The sequence below is a fragment of the Trichosurus vulpecula genome, chromosome 1 (genome assembly GCF_011100635.1).
Source record: "Trichosurus vulpecula isolate mTriVul1 chromosome 1, mTriVul1.pri, whole genome shotgun sequence".
Classification (NCBI taxonomy): Eukaryota; Metazoa; Chordata; class Mammalia; order Diprotodontia; family Phalangeridae; genus Trichosurus; species Trichosurus vulpecula.
Window position 1 is genome coordinate 79,565,402 of NC_050573.1, and position 25,582 is coordinate 79,590,983.

Below are 25,582 nucleotides of genomic sequence, written 5' to 3' on the forward strand. Positions count from 1 at the left end.
TGGGTGAAGATAGGGATGGACGAGAGCTTCAGCGCCAGAGATAAAAAAAGAACAGAGAGGCTGGGCAGCTCAAGCTAAGAAGGAAGACATGAGAAAGTGAAGGAGCTCAGCTCTCTGAGGTCAAGCAGACATTGCCTGCCATAATTGGTGAGGCTGTCCTCTCTGTAACGTGCTTATGTGTTACCCTAACCTCTTGAGCTATCACATGAATCTTTCTGATCAACCCCAGAGAGACTCAGTCCTGGCAAATCCAAACCTAGATCTCTGTACTGTCCCCAGTAGGGAACCCTTTTCTTCCTCTGATCACTGATGTAACCACTCTCCAATCTAGCTGTCTTTTCCTCTTCTCCCACTTCTCCCTTTTCTCCCCACAAGCTCGTTCTTCTCTTCTGGTCTTCTAGGTCTTATAAATTGCAATAGCCAGAAGGGAACAGACTGACTGTACTGTGAGAGCTAAAGCAGGAATTCTTAACCTGGGGTCCCTTTGGAAGTCTATGGACAAATTTTGAGAGGTCTGTGAACTTGCATAGGAAAAATATACATCTATATTTGCACCTACCTCTAACAGAAATTTAGCATTTTCTTCAATTATTTTTTAAAATATATTTATTATTTGTAGTTTACAACAGTCAGTTCCACAAATTTGTGAGCTCCAAATTTTCTCCCTTTCCCTCTCCTCCCTTGTCCTCTCCACCAGGGCATGTAATCCAATATAGGTTCTACATACACCTTCACATTAAACTTATTTTCACAATAGTCCAGTTGTAAAGAAGAATTATAGCCAATGGAATGAACCATGAGAAAAATAAACAACACAGAATAGAAAAGGAGAGTGAACAGTTTGCTACTGTCTGAATTCAGATTCCTAATTCTTTCTCTGGATGTCGATAGCTTTTTTCCTCATGACTCTTTTGGAATTGTTTTAGAACCTTGCACTGCTGAGAAGAGACAAGTTCATCAAAGTTAGTCATCACAGGTATCGTGTGTCTGTAATTGTGTATAAACTCCTCCTGGTTCTGCTCCCCTCACTCAGCATCACTTCATATAAGTCATTCCAGGTTGTAATGAAGTCTGTCTGCTCCTCATTTGTTATACCACAATAATATTCCATTACATTCATATACCACATTTTGTTTAGGCATTCCCCAAGTGATCAGCATCCCTTTGATGTCCAATTCTTTGCCACCACAAAAAGAGCTGCTATGAATAATTTTGTACATATGGGTCACTTTTCCATTTGTCTGATCTCTTTGGGATATAGCCCTAGAAATGGTATTTCTGGGTCAAAGGGTATGTACGTTTTTATAGCCCTCTGGGCATAGTTCCAAATTGCTCTCCAGAATGGCTGGATCAGTTCACAACTCCACCAGGAGTGTAAAATATTCCAATTTTCCCATATCCTCTCTAGCATTTATCATTTTCCTGTTTTGTCATGTTAGCCAATCTGACAAGAGAGATGTGGTACCTAAGAGTTGCTCTGATTTGCATTTCTCTAATCAATCATGATCTAGAGCATTTTTTCATATGACTATAGATTATCTTTAATTTCTTCCTCTGAAAACTACCTGTTCATATTCTTTGAATGGTTCTCGACTGGAGAATGACTTGTATTCCTATAAATTTGGTTGAGTTCCCAGTATATTTTAGATATGAAGCCTTTATCAGAGATACTAGTTGTAAAGATTTTCTCCCAGTTTTCTGCTTCTCTGCTAATCTTTGTTGCATTGGCTTTGTTTATACAAAAATTTTTCAATTTAACATAGTCATAATTATACATTTTGCATTTTTTGTAATGCTCTGTATCTCTTGTTCGGTCATGAATTCTTCCCTTTCCCATAAATGTGACAGGTAAACTATTCCTTGCTCTCCCAAATTGCTTATAGTATCAGCCTTTATTCCTAAATCATGAACCCATTTTGACTTTATTTTGGTATACAGTGTAAGATATTGGTCTATGCCCAGTTTCTGCCATCCTATTTTCCAATTTTCCCAGCAGTTTTTGTAAAACAGTGAATTATTCATCCAGAAGCAAGATTATTTGGGTTTATCAAAGAGTAGACTGCTATGTCATTGACTATTATGTCTTGTGTACCTAACCTGTTCTACTGATCCACCACTCTATTTCTTATCCAGTACCAAGTATTTTTGATGACTGCTGCTTTATAGTACAGTTTAATATCTGGTATGGCTAGGCCACCTTCCCTAGCATTTTTTTTCATTAATTCCCTTGATGTTCTGGATCTTTTGTTCTTCCAGATGAAGTTTGATATTATTTTATCAAGCTCTGTAAAATAACTTTTGGTAGTTTGTATGGCACTAAATACGTAAATGAATTTAGGTAAAATTGTCATTTTGATTATACTAGCTCTGCCTAAACACGAACAACTGGTGTTTTTCCATTTATTTAGATCTGACTTTATTTGTGTGAAAATATCTTGTAATTGTGCTCATATAGGCCCTGGCTTTGTCTTGGCAGGTAGACTCCCAAATATTTTATAGTGTCTACAGTAACTTTCAATGGAGTTTCTCTTTCTGTCTTTTGCTGTTCACTTTGTTATTAATGTGTAGGAATGCCGAGGATTTATGTGGATTTATTTTATATCCGGCAACTTTGCTAAAGTTGTTTACAATTTCAAGTAGTTTTTTACTTGATTGATAATCTAGTTTCTTCTTTGCTTAGTCTAATTGCTTCAATTTCTTTTTCTTCTCTTATTGCTAAAGCTAACATTTCTAGTACCAAATTGAAAAATTGGACATCTTTGTTTCACCCCTGATCTTATTGGAAATGTACCTAGCTTATCTCCATTACAATAATGCTTGCTGATGGTTTTAGGTAGATCCTCTTTATAGCATTAAGGAAGACTCCATTTATTCCCATGCTTTCCATTCTTTTTAATAGGAATGGGTGTTGTATTTTGTCAAAAGCTTTTTCTGCATCTATTGAGATAATCATATAGTTTCTGGTAGATTTTTGTTGATATGATCAGTTATGCTGATAGTTTCCCTAGTTTTTTTTATTGTTGATATGATAAATTATGCTGATAGTTTTCCTGATACTGAACCAGCCTTGAATTCCTGGAATAAATCGTATTGGTTGTAGTGTATTATTCTTATGATAAGTTGCTGCAATCTGTTTGCTAATATTTAATTTAATATTTTTGAATCAATATTCATTAGGAAAATTGGCCTATAACTTTCTTTCTCTGTTTTGACTCCTCCTGGTTTGGGTATTAGTACCATATTTGTGTCATAAAAAGAATTTGGTAGAACTCCTTCTTACCCTATTTTCGTAAATAATCTATAAAGTATAGGAATTAATTGTTCTTCAAAAGTTTCATAGAATTTACATGTAATACCATCTGGCCCTGGAGATTTTTTCCTAGGGAATTCATTGATGCCTTGATCAATGTCTTTTGCTGAGATGGGGTTATTTAGGTATTTTACTTCCTCTTCTGTTAACACGAGCAATTTATATTTTTGTAAATATTCATCCACTTCCCTAAGGTTGTCAGATTTATGGGCCTACATTTGGGCAAAATAATTCCTAATTATTGTTTTAATTTCCTCTTCTTTGGAGGTGAATTCACCCTTTTCATTTTTGATACTGGTAATTTGTTTTACTTCTTTCTTTTTTTAAATCAAATTTACCAAGGCTTATCAATTTTATTGGTTTTTTCATAAAACCAGTTTAATAGTTTTCTTGATTTCAATTTTATTAAACTCTCCTTTGGTTTTCAGTATTTTTAATTTGGTATTTCATTGGGGATTTTTAATTTCTTCTTTTTCTAGTTTTTTTCAGTTGCATGCCCAATTCCCTGATTTGCTTTTTCTCTCCTTTATTCATGTAAGCATTTAGAGACATAAAACTTCCCCTAAGAACTGCTTTAGCTGCATCCCGTAAGTTTTGGTATGTTGTCCCATCATTGTCATTCTCTTGAATGAAATTACCAATTGTTTCTATTATTTGTTCTTTGGTCCATTTATTCTTTAGGATTAGATTATTCAGTTTCCAATTAATTTTTAGTTTATCTTTCCATCATTCTTCTTTATTACAAATATTTTTTTTTATCGCATCATGATCTGAAAAGAATGCATTGAGTATTTCTGCCTTTATGCACTGGATTGTGAGGTTTTTGTGCCCTAGCGAATTAATTAATTTTTGAGTATGTGCCATGTACCACTGAGAAGAAATTATATTCCTTTTTATCCCCATTCAGTTTTCCCCAGAAGTCTATCTTATCTACCATTTCTAAAATTCTACTCACCTCCTTAACTTCTTTCTCATTTATTTTGAGGTTGGATTTATCCAGTTCAGAGAGGGGGAGGTTGAGGTCCCAAACTAGTATAATTTTGCTGTCTCTTTCTTCCTCTAACTCCCTTAATTTCACCTCTAAGAATTTTCATGCTGTTGCATACATGTTAAGTAATGATATTGCTTCATTGTCTATGGTGCCTTTTAGCAGGGTATAGTGTCCTTCCTCATCTCTTTTAATTAGAACTATCTTTGCTTTTGCTTTGTCTGAGATTAGGATTGCTGTCACTGCTTTTTTACTTTAGCTGAAGCATAATATATTCTACTCCAGTCTTTAACATTTACCCTGTGTGTATCCCCCTGTTGCAGGTGTGTTTCTTGTAAACAACATACTCTAGGATTATGATTGTAATTCATTCTGATATCTGCCTCTGTTTTACAGGAGACTTCTTCCCATTCACATTCACAGGTATGATTACTATCTGTGTCTTTTTCTCCATCCTATTTCCCACTCTTTTTATGCTTTTGTTTCTCCCTTCTCCTTTCCACTCCTTAAAAGAGTATTGCTTTTGACCACTGCCTTCCTCAGTTTACCCTCCCTATTGATTCCCTTCCCTTATCTTATGCTTTTCCCCTTACAACTTCTTCTTTCCCTTCTGACCACCCCTCCTTTTCTTTCCCCTTTCCCCTCCTATTGCCTGTTGGACAAGTTTGATTTCTATACTTATCAGAGTATGTTAGTCCCTTCTTGAACCAAATCCAATGGGAGCAAACCTCAAGCTCTGCTCTTCTCCCTCCCTTCTTTCCCTCTACTCTAACAAGTTTTTGTGCTTTTTCATGTGATGTAATTTGCCCCTTTCTACTACATCCTTACTTCTTCTCCCAGAACCATCCCTTTACATGCCTTAATTATGTTTTTTATCATTATATCAGTTATTTTATTCTGTCACCTTCAGTCTAGGTATGTCCCTTTCAATTGTTGTAATAACTGTACTATCCTCAAGATTGACATATATATAATATATGAAACATATATAAAACAATATAATTCTACATAAGGATGTAAACAATTTGCCCTTATTGATTAACAAGGTATCTCCCCCTTCCCCCGTTTATCTTTTTATGTCTCTCTTGAGTTTAGTAGTTGAAGATCAAATTTTTCATTGAGCTCTGGCCTTTTTATCAGGAAGGTCTGGAATTCCCTTATTTCATTGAACGTCCATCTCCTTGCCTGACAAATTATGCTCAGTTTTGCTGTGTAGTTGATCCTTGGTTGTAGTCCAAGCTCCTTTGCCTTTCAGAATATCATATTCCAATTTTTCCCATCTTTTAATGTAGAAGCTGAAAGATTCTGCATGATCCTGACTGTAGCTCTGCAATATTTGAATTGTTTCTTTCTGGCTGCTGGCTGTATTTTTTCCTTGACCTGATAATTTTGGAATTTGGCTATAATATTCCTTGGAGTTTTCAACTTGCTATCTCTTTTAGGGGGTAATTAGTGGATTATTTTGATGACTGTTTTACTCTCTGCTTCTAGGACTTCATGGCACTTAACCTTGATGATTTCTTGGAAGATACTGTCCAGGCTCTTTTTTTCATCATGGCTTTCCGGTAGACTAGTAATTCTTAGATTGTCTCTCCCAAATCTATTTTCCAAGTCATTTGCTTTCCCAATCAGATATTTCACGCTGTCTTCTATTTATTTTTTATTCTTTAGTGTTTGTTTGACTGATTCTTGATGCCTCATAGAGTGATTAGCTTCTACTTGCTCAATTCTAAATTTTAATGAATTGTTATCTTCATTTTGCTTCCGAGCCTCCTTTTCCATTTGGTTAATTTTATTTTTCAGGGCATCATTCTCTCTAATTAGATTCTGAATCTCCTTAGACATTTCATCAATTTTACTTTTTAAAGATTTTTTTCTCATCAGTGAATTTTTTTTCCATTTTTTCTTTTACCTCTCTAATTTGGTTTTTAAAATTCTCCTTGAGTTCTTCCATGAAGGCTTTTTGGACTGGAGACCAGTTCACATTTTCTTTTGAGGTTTCAGATGTGGGTATAGTCTCAATGCTGTCCTCTTATGAATTGCTATTTTGATCTTCCATAGAAAGAATCAGTGGTTCCTCATTTTCTGGAGTGCTTCTTCATGTTGGTTAACTTTTTCCTGGCTTTAAAGTGGATTTCTGCTTCCGAGGCTCAGGGGACTCTGTCCCAGGGTTCTTGTGCTGGGAATTGTGTGCCTAATTACTGACTTTGTGTGCTGTGGTCTCTCGTTTTGTGAGGTGTGTTGGAGGCGTGGTCTTGCTGGTAGAATTCTCCTCTTCCCCTAGGGCTGCACTACAGCCTACATTGTCTCAGCTGTTGTCTGCGCTGGTGTCTGCCACTCCCCCTGCCTATGTGAAAGCACCTCTGGGTTCCTGATGTTGACCTTTGTTGGGTCCACCACCCTGGGGCTCAGGAACTCCTGCTGTTTAGCTATTGAAGCCCCACTTTTGTCTCCTCTATTTCAGGGTTTCCCCCAAAGGATTAGTATCTGGATGAGGAAGGCAGGAATGAGAGTCATTTTATCTCGTCATCATGGCTCCTGAAAGTTCAAGAAGGCATGTTTCAAACCTTTAGACTGTGGGCTGCAAGCTTCAGGAGTAGTTGCTCTTGTGGCTGCAGGCACTCTGCTGCTGCCTCCTGTATCTCTGACAGATTCCTGTCCTGGGCTGGGAGGACTGGGAATTGCCACCAGGTTTGCATGCCCAGCATTCTACCAGATGGATCACTGGCTGAGTTCCTCTGCTGCTAGTGGTTTGGTGTGCTCTGGTGCAGTTCTGCATGCCAGGAGCTCTCCCAGTCTACAGATCTGTCTTGTTGACCTTGTGGACTCTCCTGGCTTGGAAATTACCCCCAGTCCATGTACTAGTGTTTCTAACTCCCTCAAATCTGCTAGCATTCATTTTTTAGAGATATCTGACAGGATTTGTGAGAGAGCTCTGGTAAGATGCTGTTTTCACATGGCCATATTGGCTACACCCCCTAGCCCCCACATTTTGCACCTATTTGGAGGTATCTGATATTGTGTGGCCCCGAGTCTCACAAAGAAAAGAGTTTAATAGCTGGTCCTTTCTCTGCAATAATAACAGTGATGAACTTTTTGCATCACAATTTGAAAATTGCAAAATTGTTTACAGATATCATTTTGAATAAATCTCATAAGAATTCTGAGAAGCAAACACTACAGGTTTTACTATTCCCCCTTTCAACCATGAGGAAACTGAGTTTGAAAGAGTTTAAGGGATTTTCCCATATTCACAGAGTTTGTGTCACTAGGGGTACATGAACCCAGGTCTGCTTGATTCCAACTCTTTATCCAGTACCTCATCTGTGCTCTACTCACCAGTATCCCTCCCTCTACAGAAAATTCACACATATACTCCCCCACCCCCACCCCAGAAAACCCCAGGACCTCCCAGGAAGTCCTCTCTCATGCCACCAGGTTCTCTGGTCCATTTCCTGTGATAATGTATGGGGGAGAGGTAAAGGATTGGGAAATGATAGTATTGTGGAGTCACCAAGAGGGATGGGACCTTGGAGATGATCAAGTCCAACATCCACCACTACATCCCACTCCAGATTCACCCAATCTACATATTTTAACATGGAAAAAATAGCCAAAAGACAGAAAGAGTCTTCCCTGCCCTGACCCTATCAACAGAAGAGTCTTAGGCTAAAGCTGTAGCCATACAGTTCCTATGCTAAATTGTCAATCTGATGACCAGGGAAGCTTGATATCACTGCCTCATGGGGTAGTTTTAGGGTGAACAAAAACCAAAGCCACAATAGAGATTGATTTATTTTATCTAGAGTAACTAGGCTTAACAAAATTACCTTTAAACATTAAAGAACAGCTTAAATGAAACAGGAAACTTTGAATTTAAGTCTCTGCCAGAAAGAATGGAAGGGAAAAGGGGAAGAGACAATGGGAGAACATCCATTAATGATGAGGCTTATCTTCTGCTTTGGTGCTACCATCCCATCTCCCTGAGGTAGATGAAGACCTTGGCTGCCCTAGTGCCATGCTCAACTCTATCTCCACCACCTCTGCCTGAGCCAGTGTCTGCCTCTCTATCTCCTTCATAAAAATCCTGAAAGATTCATTCAAGCTGTCTCTGGGGTTGCATCATTCTCCTCTCTTAGTTCCCAATATTTCCCTGTTCAGGAAAACAAAAAAAAAAAAACCTCAAAATCCCAGAATTCTCAGAGAAGTTTTAAACTACTTACCCCATGAGATCTCCAAAACTGCCCTCCTATTCAGAGAGGGATCAGATATATCATTCTTTTTTTGGTTTGTTTCCTAAGGTCTAATTAAGAATGGAGTTAAAGAATTAACTGAAAGCTGACAGATTCTGTTCCTTTTTCTTCTGTTGACCTGAAAGTTTGGTTAAAGGAGGCAAACGGCTAGGTAATATGTAAATTAATGATGTTTATTCCCTTAAAGGTAGCAGATACATACATGTATGGTGCCAGACAAAGTCTGACTGAACAAAGAAATGAGAAGGTTTAAATACATTTTTAGTCCCAACTCAGCATGCCTGCATTACTCAAATTTATGATCCCCATGTATGTTTACAAGAGAAGAACTTTCCTTAACTGAATAGGTTGCAAATACAATAAGTCAAGATAGTTGACAAAGTGTCAATTGAAATTACAACCCAGGCTCTCTGTGTTTAATTTACCATTAACATCCCATAACAAAGTATATGCCCATAAAATATTAAGATAAGAAAAAGTCACATTATTCAAGATTAATATTAACTTAATTAATATTAATTATTAAATTATTTAATATTAAATGATTATCACTTCCCATAAACTCTCAAGTCATCCAGTTTCTTATTACCTAACAACTTTCCCAGTAACTACTCTTTGTTTTCTTCCTTTGCCTCTTCTTTCTGTCTCCATATCTTCATTAACCTATACAGAGCCACTTTTTTCCAGTGTCTAAGACTTCAGACAACTGGAGAAGACAGTCTCTGGATTCCTTATGATCTAGCAGGCTTATAGGGTTGCATGTGACTGCTTATACATCACAAGATATCTTAGCAATTTAGGGCTAGACTCTTTTTTCTTCTTCCCTATTTATCAATTTTTTTTAAATGGGACAATTAACTTTTTTTTTGTCTCCTAGTTTTCATTCTTAATGTCTGGAAATATAGCTCTGATAAACCAGGTTTTAATACAGACCATTGGGATTCAAATAGAGCTACTTGACTATGCCTTTAAACCTGAATCACTCTGGTTCTCACTGATTGGCTAATAATAGGCCCCAGCCCAAGCCTCACTTGCTCATTGTTTGGGTTTTGATGGCAATTAAATAGCAATTGTTTCTGTTTTGACCAGAAACTCTGAGAATCTTCCCCTCCCAGATTGACTCCTTTAGGAAGTCACACCCACATACTCTTCAATCCAGTAACACTGGCCTCCTTCATGTTCCTCAAACAAGACATTCCATTCTCTGACTCCAGGCATTTTCTCTGGCTGTGCGAATGCCTGGGATGCTCACTCTCCTCATCTCTGCCCCCTGGCTTTCCTGGCTTCCTTCAAGCATCACTTGAAAATCCTGCCTTCTACAGAAAGCCTTCCTCTATTCTCCTTAATTCTTGTGCCTTCCCTCTCTTGATTATTTCCCATTTATTATGGATATAGTTTGTATGTACATAATTATTTATGTGTTGTTTCCCCTACTAGGCTGTGAAGTCCTTGGGAGCTGGAATATTGACCTTCTTTTGCATCCTCAGTGCTTAGCACAATATCTAACACACAGTGGGTAGTTAATAAATGTCTCTTGATAGACAGAGGAGATACTGCAGGCTGTTGGGAAGATGTCTCTCACGCATGTGCCTGAGGCTCTCAAGACACTCCTTGGCTTGAGTAGAGTGCCACGTAGTAGGTAATTCAGATAGGACACTCCCTCATTGGGTAAGATCATGCCACATGGCCCTTCTGAACATTTAAGGAAGGTAGCAAAAGAGCCAATTTCGAATGTTCACAAGGTTGTGCCACCACTATAATGCCCCAAGTATCATTCTGTGGTACTGCTGAGGAAAAAAGTTTACATTTGATAGCATTTTTTAGGCCTTCTAAAATTATATGAAATTGAAAACATTTTCTATGAATAAAATTAACATCATCAGGATTAGAAGGGAAGTGGCCAGCTGGATAAATTTGCACCAAATATCTCTTTCTTAAGGTTATGATCTCCAATATATATAGGGAACTAACAGAAATATAAGAGGCTAAGGGCTATTCATTAATGGCTAAGTAGTCAATTAATATGAACCAAGGAATGATAAGTGACCGAAAACCAAGTAAAATTTGCTCCGAATCAGATTAACTCCAGCAAATTGGCAAGGAAAACAAAAATTAGAATCATCCAATATTGCAGAAGCTGTGGAAAGATAGTGACACTGAGGGACTGCTTGTATATCTGCATATTGGTCTGAGTATTCTAGAAAACAATTTGGAATCTTGTTAAGAAAATGACTAAAATATCTGTACCTTTAACCCAGAGGTTCCACTCTTAGGCAAATACCATAAGGAAGGCCAGGAGAGAAAGAAAGGCACATAATACATCAAGATCTTTTTGGTAGCTTTCTGAAGGAGGAAAGAACTGGAAACAAAGTAGACCCAATTATGTGGGATGAAAAACCCTCGCCAATTAAAAAAAATTAATTTTTAGTAAGGAGCCATCTCAGGATGGGAACAGAAATAAAATTTTATTCAATTCTCGCCAGAATAGGGTGTCCTCTGTCAGAACAGATCTAGCAAGGGAGGCCAAGTACAAGAGGCAAAGCACCAATAATTATACCCAATACAAGAGAATTCCCACCCACCTCTGACTCTTCTCACCATTGACTGGGAGGTGGGCTTACAATCTGAGCAAAAAGCTAGAAGAAGAACTTGGAAATCAAGGCACAGAAACTCCAATTCCCATTCCCTAAGTTAATGATTACAACTGAGGTGATATCTATAAATCTGAAGAAGGAGAATAGGATAAGGGGAGGAGGAAACCCTCTCCATTCTTCTACAGTAAAGGAAAGCAGGTCACAGTGACCCTATTCTTACTGAACAAATCTTTAAATCAGAACCAGAAGAAAGAACAAAAAGTTTCAGGGTAAAAAAAAGAAACTTTCCCAGAGGCTGAGCAATCAGGCTTTCATGTCCTCAGAATTTTTCCACTCCCCTATTTCTTGATTTTTAAACATTTCTAAATATAGATATGAATAGATATAGATATATATTTATACATATCTTCCCTGTGAAGTCTTCACATTTTATTTACCTCGCACAATTGATTGTGGAATGGCTTAATAAATTAGGAAACATGAATGTAATAGAATATTACTGTCTTTTAATAAATTATAAGAAAGAAGAATACAGAGAAGCAAAAGACATATACACTGATGCAAAATGAATTAAGGAGAACCAAGAAAACAATACATACAATGACTGGAAAGAATGACAACAACAAATAAACCTTGAATTAAATGTAATTTTATTGATGAAAATAAGTGCAGAACATTGTTTCTACTGAGAGACTTGGTTGATGTGTTGGCTAGTTTTGCTGAGATGATTTAAATTTTTTTTTTCTTATTCTTTGTTGCAGAGGATATCTTGCTCGGCAGGAGAGAGATGAAGTAAGAACTTAAGTTGATGTAAAATCAAAAGACAGCAATTAAATTAATTAATGGCGCAATTTCACCACTGTATACCTTAGACTTTGAAGCATATCTTCCCATTTTTTAAAGTGATTCATAGATCCTATTGCTTTGTTGTTTCTATTGAAAAATTGTAGGCACTATTATTTTCTGCATTATGGAATTCAGGATTTTGATTAATCAGTCTTAGTTCCTTTTTGGGAAGCCACTGATTCTTAAGTTGTCTTTACACATCAAATCTACTAGGTGATGTAGTGGATAAAGTGCTAGAGATGGATTCAGGTATGAATAATAGCAGTGTTCCACTACTTGAAGGACTGCCACGTTGAAGAGGGATTAGATTTCTTCTCTCACTGGCATCAATAGGTGGACATTATTTAGAATCATATTTAGGGCTGAGGTCAAGAAAAGCTTCCTACCAACTAGAGCTGTCCTGGAAGTGGGATATGTTGCCTCAGGGAGTATTTGGTTCCCTTTCATTGAAGTTTTCAAGCAGAAGTTGGATGGCTGCTTGTCAGGCATACTATAGTTGGTATTTCTTTTTCAAGTCTAAATTGTACTACATCACAGAATTACACAACATTAAAGTGAAAAAGACTCTCAAAGACTACCCAGTGGAACACATGCATAGAAAACAATCCCTAAGGGGCAGTTAGGTGGTGCAGTGAGTAGAGCACTGGCCCTGGAGTCAGGAGGACCTGAGTTCAAATCCAGCCTCGGACACTTGACACATGTACTAGTTGTGTGACCTTGGGCAAGTCACTTAACCCCATTTGCCCTGCCTCCCCGAAAAAAGAAAACAATCCCTACTACAGGATACCTAATACCCTTTTGCTTAATGACCTCTTGCCATGGTGAACTCACATTGCTCATTCCACTTTTGGACAGCTCTAGCTGTTAGGAAGTTTTCCCCGGCATCAAACTAAAATTTGCCTCTTTCTAACATCCACTCCATTGTTCCTAGTTCTCTCGCATGGGGTCAGATAGAATAAGTCTAATCTCACTGAGGTCTCTTTTAACCCTGACATTCTGTGATTCAAAAACAACAATAACAAATGATTAAGAACAATGTTTTTAATATTTTTAAAATCATACATACTTTTAAAAAATATTACCATATATTGAATGCTCATAATATCTTAACTATACAGAATAAAAGTTTTCAAAACATAAAGACACAGTAGGACATCTGTGTTGGTAAGCAAAATGGGTTCTTAGCACTTAGTTGGCCTTCGTTTCCTTTGAGTAATTCAGTGTACTTCATGGAGCCTCACTAGGTGCTAAGCCCCAGGCCCAAACCCCTATTAGGTGTGGAACCTATGTGGGTGTGGATTGGTGCCTGGGGTGGGGCCCAAGGTGGGGCTGGCTATGGGGAGGTGCTAACTCCAGAGCCATGCCCAGCTTTGAGTCTTACTAAGAGCTAAGCCCCAGGCTCTAAACCCTATTAGGTGTTAACCTAACCTGTGTGGATATGAACCTCCCAGGGTCCTAAGAGGAGGGGCTAACTCAAGAGCCAATCATAGCAGCCTAAGTTCTGGTCATTCAGATGATGTTCGATGACATCTGAAGCCCTATGAGAAGACAGGATAGAGCCATTTGCACAGGGCTCTCACTGGTGGTGGTGCTGAGGTAGAGACTCTGGGCAGTTGTAGCTAGGAGCCCTCCAGCTTGTAACCCAGATGCTGAGACATTGTTAAACTCTGGTAACTATGTATTGGGATTTGAATCAGACAAGGTCTGTCTGTTGACATTTGTAATTTGTTTGTATTTATTCTGAAGTTCAGGGTGCTGGCTTTTTCCCCTGAACTAGGTGAATGATATTTGCGTGCTGAATTAAAGTAAGCTTGTCAACCCCTTCATGTAGCTTTCCTTAGTTAAGCAGATCAAAAGAACCTGTGCTTTTGCAGTGTGCTGGTAGCTTTCTTGCTCTTGGGCTTTCACCCCCATAAGAGCTGCGAGCTGGATTGTTGAAACAACATCTGAACTATGTGGAAACAAGACAAAGTATATATAATTCCCATCATGTTCTCTGCTATCACAGGTGTCCTGAAGATACCTTCAGAGGGTCTATAGAAAACAAATTTACATGCTAACATTTTTACCTAAGTTTTGCTCAATGACATAAAGTAATCATGATATTCATCTGTGCAATAGCTAGAAGAAATTTGGTTAGCCCTGTAGTGTAGGGTGTTAAATGAGAGGCTGGGCTCACTCTCTGTTCACTGAAGGTAATGAATAAAGGTGATAAAGAATCAAGTCTGTGACTCAGAAGATTCTCAGAGATCACCAGATTGCAAGGGATCAATCAGGACAGGCTCCAGAAGGTATTTGGTATCCCACATCGGCAATGGTCTAGGTGTACCACTGTTATATGAAAAACAGATTTGTCCTGGGGAAAAACATGAGACCTGAGATTCCTCATGAAATATTTTGAGGTTTGTCCAGAGTTCTGGCTCTAACAAGGAAACTGGGGGAATATTTGCTGTCAAGGATGAAGAAAGGAGAAACAAATGATCAAAGGAAACATAGCCCTGAGAAAGAGTTATAAGTGCTGGGACAAATTTACTGGGGGTGGAAAAGGTAGGGACATGAGGTGTTTGTTGCTTGGAGGTCAAGTCTAGGGTATAACCCGGGGATGGGGAACCTAATTAAGCCATATGTGTCCTTAGTTAACTTTAAAATTAACAAATAGTTTTCATTTTTTAAAACAATTAAGTACATGGATTTTCTACAAAATAAGGTACATTTTAAAATGTATCTAATTGATGTTTCTTCAATCTGACCTTATTAACTTACAAACATTAAAAGATTCCCCAACCCTTGTACAGCCACACCCATGCATTGTCGACATGGATCAGAGACAGAGGTATGAATACTGAGGCTTCCAGTTTCCTTGAGGTAGGGGGAGAGAAGTACAATCCTCTTTTTCCCTTTGGGAAACTTCTTCAGGGAAGGAGCATGACTATCATGAACCATTTGGTGTTGGAGGGATGTCAAACAGCTGGAACTAGAAGGGAGAAAGGACAGAAGGTCGGAAGCAACACTCCTCCCCTTTCATGGGAGGATGTAGGGATGAAGGGCACTGTCCTGGTAGTTGGGAACTAGTTCTAACTTTAGACAGAAAGAAGGAAGGAGAAAGAATAAGCAGGAAGAAGAAAAGAAAGAGAATATAGGGAAAGAGAGAAAAAGGATGGAGGGAGGGAGTAGGGATGGAGAAATAAAGGGACTATGATCTTGCTTTTTGTCACAGCCCACATCTTCTTCCTTTGGTACTTCCAGGTCAAGTCCTAAGCCTCCTGGCCTGCCTTCTTCCTTGGGCCATCCCTTTCCTCTGGCTTCATCTAGGTAATCCTCCCCCTTGTGAAAATTTCCCCATTCCCTCCCAAATAGAGCATCAGTGACCCTCTGGGTTAAATCCTAGAATATCCATAACTCCTTCCCTAAGGATGTCCAGCCATTTTCTGTATAGCAGCCAGTCTATCCGACAAGGCCCAGTTACCTGAATCACCAGGTTGTGATGATGATAAGCTGAATATGGCTTTAGTACTGGCAGCACAAGGTTGATGTTCTCAATATTGGTGAAATTCATTGAAAACAGCAGTATCATAAGAAAGAGGGTAAAATATCCAGACAGAATTTCCACAATTATCACTCCTAAGAGTGTGGTGAAGATCAAAATGAGATTCCAAGCAAGCCAGTCCATCAAATCATCCTTGAGAATAAACCCTGCAGAGCAGACCAAGGCTTGTCACTTCTAAGAAACCTATGCAAAGTAGACTACACAGTTTCCTTTCACCATGCCCTCCTTTAGGATGGCTGGAACCATTTGTCTCTTTTCCCACCCATAGTCACAGTCCACAGCTGGCTTTCTCTACCACCTCTGGATTACCTGACATAACAAATTGTACAGAACCAGTTCAATCCTCAGAAACCCTCCCCTATCCCCACCCAAAATTCCTCAAGAGATCTCTGAGCCACTATATTTGTAGAGAAGAGAAATCCAAATACTGCTGTGGGAACCTGGGGTGAGTCACCCTGTCTTTGAAAGGGAAAAAGGGATACTTGGGGTCAAGATTGGCCAGAGATTACAGTAAGAACAGAATGAGAAGAGGGAATTGACACCCACTATTTTAGGAGGACTGCCATTTAATATTGTCCAATTACCCTCCTCTCCATCCCTGCCCCAAGGTCACCATTACCTTTTACCTTGGCAAGTGTGCCATGTCCACAAATAACATATACAAGCTTCCACTGAATAAGTCACTGCCAGGATCCCATTCGGCTGCCACCAAAAGGCATGTTTCAAAACGCATTCTGAAAGAGGACACCAAGGGTCAAGGGCATAATCACTCAGATTCCACCCTAAACCCCTTGACTTTCAGCTCTGACTAAAGGACTCAGAACCTCCCAAAAGAGTAGAAGTAGGAGTTTTCTCCAACCAATCTGTCTTATAGAAGATGACCATTGACCCGACTCTCCAACTGAAGAGAGAAGGTACTGAAGTGGAGAGATATGAATTTCTTCTGATCCTGTGGTCTCTAAAGACAGTTCATTACCATGTCTTTGGACCCATGTTTTTTTTTTTTCATGCAGGGGACATTCCAGAAGAGTCCACCAGCCTCAAGGATAGAAGATGTTAGTGGGAGCATCCAGAGACTCAAAGACACTTCCTTAGCTCCGATCACAGACCCCTGAGGAAAAAGGAACTCAGACTGTGATACATATTGCACTACTGTAACTAAACCCTCAAGAGTGTTATAGGGATTACTGGTGCTATTGTTGGGTTAGATGGGTGGGGAAGGGTGGAGAGACCAAGTGTTCAATTCCCTCTACCTTCCCTGCTCAAACTCTCCCATAGGGCTCAGGAGGAATTCCTTGCCCTGACTTTTCATTATACTTACTTCTGTAGATGAGTAAGAAAGATATAGAAAATACATATGAAACTGTCCACAAGCCAATGATGCTCCTCATCATACTTCCCACCCATGGATCCATTGGATTTGTCTCTTCCCCACCTGAAACACATCATACCAACTCAGGTAAATCTGACCTGCATACTCTGTCCTTGCCCAGGAAAAGGCATTTCATATTCATCTTTGGGAATCTCCTCCCCAAGTAGAAGATCAGTTATAGGGACATCCTTCCTGAGGAAAGGGGCATCCTCAGTCCTACTCAGGGAAGAGGATGGAGATCTGGCTGAGCACAGGAAGAACAGGGTCCATGGCCATACACTCAAGGCTTCCTAACCACTAGACCCATCCTTGGGTCTCTCTGGCCCTTGGTTGAACCAGTTCCTCACTCATAGATGTCTCCCTTCAAACCCCAGGAACTGTCTACCAACTTCAGAACAGAGTATGATTATTGATATAAAGTTAAACTATCTAGAGGATGCTACAATGAGTGTATTAGTGTGAAAGCTGTACAAGAGGTGCCGCTTTGTATATTTTAGGGAGTCAGTCCATTTGTCACTAAGCATTTATTCAGTGTCTACTGTGTGCCAGGCATTGTGATAACTGCAGGGGATACAAAAAAAGGCAAAAGGCAATCTGTGCTCTCACGGACTTCATAGTGTAATGGCAAAGACAACTTGTGAATGGTTAAATGCAAATATGCAATATTGACGATAAATATGCAATAGTCCTTCCTTCCTTCTTTCCTTCCTTCCTTCCTCCTTCCCTTTCTCTCTCCCTACTCTCTTCCTCCTTCTCTTCCTTCCTTCCTACCTTCCTGCCTTCTCTGTTCCTCCTTCTTCCTCCTTCCCTTGCTCTCCTTCCTTTCTTCCCTTTTCTCCTTTCTTCCCTTTGTCACTCCCTCCACTCTTTCCTTCCTTCCTTCCTTCCTTCTCTAATGCTTAGCAAAGTGCTTGGCACATAGAGGGCCCTTAATAAATGTTTATTGAATTGAATTGTTCTCACTTGATCCTTAGCAATAATATATAACAGTGGTATAATAATATAATATGTTGTGAGGGGGAAAGAAAACTGTAATAATATAATAACAGCAGTATGTGCTGTTATAAATCCCATTTTACATGTGAGCAATCTGAGGCTGAAAGGTTTTAAGGGCCTGGTCCAGGGTCACACAGTTAATAAGTGATTGAGGCAGAAAGTGAACTCAGATCTTTCTGAGTCCAATTCTGAGTGACCACTGTATCACCCAGCTCCTTCCGAACTATGCTGTTCCCAGGATCTCACTTCCTTAACTGTATTCTGTGGCACCTCACAAGGAAGGTTTCAAAGGGCTAATGTCAATTCCAGTGATATTTTTCCTATTAATTTATTAGTCATTAAAATCATATGTGTATCAAATAAATGCAGTAGTTTCTCACATGAGAATAATGTCAGCTACTTCTCACATGTATTGTTTTTTTTTTGTTTTGTGCAAATGTTGGGGCTTTGCATTTTTATTAACATTTTCCTCTTACATGGTTTACATCCATTTATAATAATCTACATAACTGAAACACCACAGACAAAAAAATATATCCTTAGGAACTTATTAAAGTCAAATTATTAATGAACAGTCCTATCCTACCTGTATCCGAAAAACTCTCCAGATCTTCCAGGCCCCTGCATGGAAGTGGGCAAGGCGACATGGAGCCAGGGAGGGTACCTGTAGCCTGTTTTCTGGGCCCCTGTTGTTAACACTGCCTTGCCATACAGCAGGGTATCACATCTGGGGCGTGGCTACATAGTCCCTAACTTGAGAAACCAAAGGATCTCCCTCCATACAACTTTGTCCTGGCTTAGTACCTATCCTTTCTTCCCATTGTGGACTTGTAGATATATAAATATTTTCATTCTTTTACCTTCTCCTTAGACTCTTTCCTCTTGCTGCCTCATCTCCAGGTGGCAGCAGCTGACTCCCTCCAAAACCAGAAGCCCCTTCTCTTTTCCCACTTGCTTCTTGGGGAGGAGGGGGTGGGGGGCCTTGGGTGAGAGGACTCCTCTCCTTCCCCCAGCCCCAGTCAAGCTTTCTCTCCAGCCCTGGGACTTGATTTAGAAGCCAAAGAAAGGGTCCATGGTACAGGAGGCTAACTTTCGTGTGCCAAGGCTATTGGGCAGCTGGGGCCTTTGGACTTGGGGGTTTTCCTCTTCATCTGGCATGCTAGTACCTCTGCTGACAGTGGGTCCCCTCTCCCATCACCCTTTTCCTTTCCCTGACATTGCCAGAGCACGGCCATATCCAGCTCCTGGGCAAGGGAGAGAAAGGACCAGAGAGCAAACTGCTTCTCACTGAAGGGGCTGCATCTTTGATGCGCCCTTGTTCAAAATGTGGCCCTGAGCACCAGCCAGGCAAGTCTGTTCTCAGCTTCTAAGAAACCAGGAATAAACTGATGACAGTCTTCTTCCAAATGCGCTCCAACACAGGGAGCCCCGCCTTTGTACAAGTTAACTCTATCATGTCATTGTGTGGATGGAAGACTCAGTGGGCTGTACCCAGGGGTACAGACATGGGGATTTCCCTACTCCTCCCAGCACTAGATAGCTGGTCTCAGGTGAGTGAGAATTCAGCTTGCTCCCCATAAGTCATACTGTGGAGCTGCCAGTGTTTGACTTGGCAGCGCTGATCGGGCCCTTGCCAGAACTGGGCATGTGTCAGCCCATCTGAAAAGCAGTCCTCAAAGAGGCCAGATAGCTCCCTTCTTCCAACCCCCTTCCTGAAGCTGGGTGGGAACGTCACTGCCAGAAGCCAGGCAGCCAGGAGAAGTGGGATCTGAATTAGCAGCACCATGGAGGCTGACTGTAACCGTAGTGCCCAGGCCTCCAGCTGTTCCTATTCTACATGCTCTGGCAAGGTAGGAGAGGGGGTCAGTGCTATAGCTGACCTACCCCAACCTGCTGGCTGGGGCAGGGGAAGGAGGGGATTTCAGAGAGCCTACTTGATCTCCCCGAGGGCATAAGGGGCTACTCTGTGGCAGTGCCTGGCTGCAGGGCACCCAGGTATAAGGCAAAGGTAAGAGGTAAGAGAGGTGCCAAGGGCTGGGTACTACTGCACGCTGAAGGCTTTCTCCTTTTCTGGGTACCTGGGACAGTCCTATTTGTCCCCAGGGGAGACAGACCGCAGCAGGACAATAGTCCCTGCTCACAGAGCTGCCTTCTCTGCCCCACCTCCCACGTCTCCCCTTAGGGACCCTAGGGCTACCGTTGGTACCTCCCACTCTCCAACCTGTGAACACAAAATGAGGAGAAGTGGCCCAAACTCTTGTGTTTCCCTGGCATCAGAGATTTAGAGGAGAGGCAGGAGCCTCAAGGTCTTCTAGTCCAAGACCTGTATTTGGCAGATGAGGAAGCTGAGGATCACAGGGGAAATGATAGGCCCAAGGTCACATACACCCTTGTGAATGAAGAGTTCCCCCAAGCCCTCTGGCTGGACAGCAGGTGACCCGCCATGAGTCTCTGCACACAAAGGAAATAGAATACCAGGGAGGAAGGAACTGAAAAGCAGAGGAAGAAAAACCAGGTGATAAACCTCTCCTAGAGATGGGGTTATAAAGTGGGGAAAGGAAACAAGGAAGGACCCTTAAGGACACACTCCCAGGAAGAGAGATGCCCAAACAGCAGCTCCCATGTTGTCTCTGGGTCCTTGCTCAGAGCCTGGGGGTCAGCACAGCCCCATCTCAGGGTCCGGCATCCTCACCGGCATCGAGGCAAAGTAGGACACAGCACCTTGAAGAGCTCTCCCTGACAGCGGACCGGGGCTGAGGCTTCACATGCAGGGAAGCGGGGTGGGAGTCGGTGGAGGAAGCGAAGAGGAGGGGCTTCTGGGAGCAATGTCAGGAAAGGGCAGCTTGGCAGAAGTCCCACAGAGCAAATGAAAAACCTCTGCATTTAGACTCGGAAGGAATGAAAATGCCGAGAAGCACAGAGCAGGCCGTCTGGGCCCCTGGCCTGAGTCAGCCACTACCTTTTCTTTGTGACAAATATACACCGGACGATCCCTGAACACCATGGGGCATCAGACGTGAGCAGAAATATGGAGGGGCCAGGGGGAGGACGACACCAGCTTTGTACAAGGCTGCATAGGAGATGCGCACATTCCAGTTCTCAGAAATCCATTTCCCTTATTGTCTGGTCTGCTCCATCTGGTTTTTGGGGTGGTCAGTTGATTGGTTTTTCAAGTCTGTACTGAACCCCAGGGCCAAGCCAGGAGGGACCGGTACCGCTGTGGTGGACCCCGCGCCACCCATGCCTGTGCTAAACGTCCATGGAGAAGTACAGTGTGTTCAGTTGTAGTTCCACAAAGGAGATGGGAGGGTGCTGCAGATAATATAGAATGGACCTGTGCCATGACGTCATGAGACCAGATGTCTGAGGCTGAGGTCAGGTGTCCTCTGCTCCCCATCTCAGAGTCTTAGTAATCTCAGGCCAAACACAGTGGCCAGATTGTGAAGGGACATTTTGTTGATGGGCTCCTTTTCAGCAACCCTTTTCAAGTGTTCTAGCAAGAAGAGGAAAGTGATGAGGTTGGGATCAGGAGGAGTTCGGAGAAGGTGCATCATACAGTTTTCCTTGGCAGCAGGATCTGAGAGGGCGATGCCCTCCATGAAGGCTGGATAGAGTCTGTCTGTGAAGAGAGGCTCCGGGAGCTCCCGGAAGTACAGTTTCAAGGTCCCCGCAATGGCACTGATGTCGTTGTCACTTAACATCACCAGCACATCCCTATTGTTGGCATCAAAGACAGCCTTCAGCGCCTGGATGTCAGTGGCCACCCTGAAATCCGGTAGATTCCGATTTCCTCAATGCCTCTTTTCTCGACCTCCTCCACCCATTGCCGGATGATGTAGGGTACCTTGGAGCACTCTCGCTTTGTCACAAGGCTGATCTTCACCCCAAACACTCCTGTCTGCTTTTCAGATGGGGTCCTCTTCAGGCTCATGTCCCAGCTGGTGAATTTCATGCAGAACTCCACCTTGATCCCGTTCATCTCGATCACATCCGGGTGCCAGTTCTTTGTCTGTACGGTCCGCGGGTCCAGCTGGATCTGTCCTTTGCCTATGATCTTGTTATCCTTGTTGACCTTGGTCTTATTGTAGCATTTCTCGTAGCAGAGGATCCAAAGAGACTGAGAGCCCTCCAGCTTGATCTCAAAGTCCTCATTCCATTGGGGTTCCGTTGTGTCCCGAAATGCCCTGGTCTTTGCTGACAAAATAGCCGAATGAGTCCACCTCTAAGGTACAGTACAAGTTGGCTGACTGCTTAAATCCCTTGGCGGAGTGGACGATGACGTGCAGGAAGCCATAGAGTCCTGGGGCCTCATCATCATCTTTATTGCTGGTAGCAGGAATATTATGGACAGTTCGCAATTTAAAACAGGACCCTGTGAGTACTTGGAGTTCCACTGAACTCAAGACAAAGGCCTGGAGATCTTTCTTCTGCCGTTTCTGAATGGCTTCTCTCCACTCCGACCTCTGGTAGTCTGAAGACAGGAGGAACAGGTAGCTCTTTCCACTGTGACTATGGATCAGGAAGGGGATGGTTGGAAAATTCCGCAGCAGTAAGAACTCATTCTCAAACGTTTTCTTCTTTAACCTCTCAATAGCTCGACTCTGACTTTTGCTGGCTCTCTCCTTATGGATTTCACTCTTAAGGGGAGAGATCTTCATCTTCATGTCCTCCAGTTCATGGTCCGGGAAGGGGTGTACTTGGGGGCTGAGTTCTGACTCCTCTGGGGATGGGAAAACCAGATCTGCCAGCGGGTTGTACCACTTGCAGTCATACTGCTGGTGTTTCCCCACAGAGGTCTTCTTCAGCTTGTCACACAGCAGGATGTCGGTGAAGGGGAAGACGTGTCGAAGCTTCCTCAAACTCTCAGCCATCTCCACGAGGAACCCATCTTTCACCAGCTGCCAGGTCTCTCCCTTGGGGGTAGTGACTGCAGTCCGGTGGGGGTCAATATCCTCATTGATGCTGGACAGGAAGTTTTGGGAGATGCACAGGGCATCCTGGAGTAATGGGTAGTCAGGATGGTCCACTGGGGTGTGCTTGAGGAGGTCATGGAGGATGAGGGTGCTCCGCATGAGACGCTCCATGGGCTTGTAAAGTAGTGATTCCATGGTGATGGACTTGTGGCTGTCCTTGGAGTCCTTGGGGGATTTGACTTTGAGTACCTTGGAGATCTTCTGGAACTGGTTGTTGGACTGGCTACACTTCTCGGCCATCTACAAAGCGATTTTATAGTTGTTATATATATAGTTATAGCTATAGCTATAGCTATAGTTATAGTTATAGTTATAGTTATAGTTATAGTTATAGTTATAGTTATAGTTATAGTTGTAGTTATAGTTATAGTTATAGTACAAAGGCTTTGTACATGCCAAGCTTCTGGAAGAGTTGGCCCAAGGTGACCTCACTGTCCCACTGCTGCACCTTGGGGCAAAGATTGTCATAGAATTCCTTGTGGATCTCATAGATGTCCTGGATCTTGTAGAAGATGGTCTTGATCTGCTGGATGGTGAGCACAGGCTGGCAGGTGGTGGCTGTGGCCTTGAGGGGTTTCATGGGCAGCAGCAATGCTTCCAGCTCGGAATCCTAAGAGAACCAGCTTCCTCATTTCCAGCCCTTTCCCCACCTCCACCACAGGTCCCAAACCTTCTGGGGAGGTGGGCAAGATACCATCCCCACCCCCTGGCTTCGGGCACTGAGCTGAGGGGACATAGTGGGCCACTCATCGATGTACGGCATGGTCCCCGAGTGCTCGGGTGGCACCTTCTGCTCCTCATTACCCTCCCTGTCATAGTCGTTGGCTTCGTAGCTGAAGTCAGTTATTACTGAAGCCTCCGACTGGAATGTATGGGAGGGAGGCAGGCCTGAGCAGTGCATGTGAGTTAGAGCTTCTGTGCATGAAACCACCACAGGGACCACAATGTCACCATCCTCTAGAAGGCACACAGGCATGTGCCTTGTGGCCTGCAGAGTTGCTTGGAGATCTTTCATTTTTTTTGCTGTGGAGGGTGTCAGTCCAGGAGAGGCGTGGCAGGCCCCAATGGCTGAGTGGCTCCATGCCCTGCTGGGTTCACTCGGCTCTTTCAGACAGGAAACCAAACCCTCATTGCACAAGTCCCTAGCCTGCCTGATGGGCACAGTGGGCCTGCTTGCCTCCGGGAGCTCCAGCTGTGGTTTCCATGCCACATCGCGCCATGCACTGCTGCTGGCCCAGGAATGGGCCTCACGTGTATTGTTAATGTATTTTTTGCTTAATTGGAAGATCTTTTCCACTCATTAATAGGCCCATGTGACCTGCTTAAGTCACATGGAAGCCTAAGTCACATGAGTTTGAGTCACATGAGCCTGGGTCACAATAATTGTGATGCCCTCTGACCCTGAAGAAGTGTGTATATACTCTGAGGTTAGCATTTTGCTTTGGAGCTCACTCATGGGAAGAATGCTCATGAGATGTACCCAGATGAGATTCTGGGGAGTTATTAAGGAGCCCCCCACCCCCGGCTTTGAAAAACCCAGGTGTTGCTGCTTCTCTCTCTGGTAACTATGTATGTATTGCTATGGTCAGACAGAGGCCCTGTCAGTTGGCCTTTATTTTTCTGGTTATATAATTTCTGCTTGTAATTTCTCTTTGAATTTTCTCTGAAGTTCAGGGTGCTGACTTTTCCCCTGAACTAAGTGAATGATATATATATGTTTGATTAAAGTAAGATTGTTGTACCCTTTAAAGTTGCGTTTCTTTAGAAAAGCAGGTCAAAGAACCTGTGCTAACAGCCCTCCTGTGTGCTGCTGTTATTGGTCTTACACAGCCCCAGCAGCAACAAGTAACATTGTTGTTACACTACATCAAAATAGCATCTCTCACAAGCCAAAGATGGATCATAGCAGCCTGTTGATGCTTATATGCCCTTGGAAGAGTGGGTATACTCCACAGATGGTAATCAACTCTGATTAGTTAACAATTAATGAGAAGAATGAATATTATAATGAAAGGTGGATCTATTCTAATGAGGGGCTAGGGGAATGTGACTTCGATTATATCACTCTTACCACCAAGCCATCCCAAGCTCTCCCTCCTCCCATCTAGACAAAGGATCTACCCTCCCCCATCCAAGCCTGAATACAACACAATGGGCTTCCCCTGTTGGGTGGGATCTGAACAAGATTGAGGAGAATGTTAAATCCAATCTCATTATGTGCCCTATTCTTCAAGAGCTGATTTGACCTAGAAGAGAAAGAGGAAATACGAAGAGAAAACATCCTGGATCTCCCAAATTGTAATTGGTTATTAATATAAGAGAGCAATCATGTTTTCTTTCGCTTGATTCATAAATTGGCAAAATCACACTCTGTGTAAGCCTTCTAGATAATGAGGATTTCAGAGATTATTTTCTCCAATAGTCTGAAACCTTAAAAGCAGCATTAAAAAAAAAAAAAAAGTGTCTCCACGTGGGTTAGTGAAGACGTGGAGAGAGAAAGAAGAGGCAAAAGTAGGAAACTAAAAGTAGTTACTGGGAAAGTTATTAGGCAATAAAAAATTGAAAAACTTGAAAGATTACGGGAAAGAAAAAGAACAGAATCTCTCAGCTTTCTCTCTCAGCTTTCAGGGATTCTCCTACTCCATTCTTCATCATAATTAGGCCCTGGGAAACAAACAAATGAAAAAGTAATGATATATCAGA

At 41.9% G+C, this 25,582-nt stretch overlaps 1 pseudogene; it reads right to left on the bottom strand.

Annotated features, from left to right (window-relative positions):
* Positions 1-21,155: 21,155 nt before the first annotated feature.
* LOC118833058 lies at positions 21,156-23,961 on the bottom strand (annotated as a pseudogene).
* Positions 23,962-25,582: the final 1,621 nt, after the last annotated feature.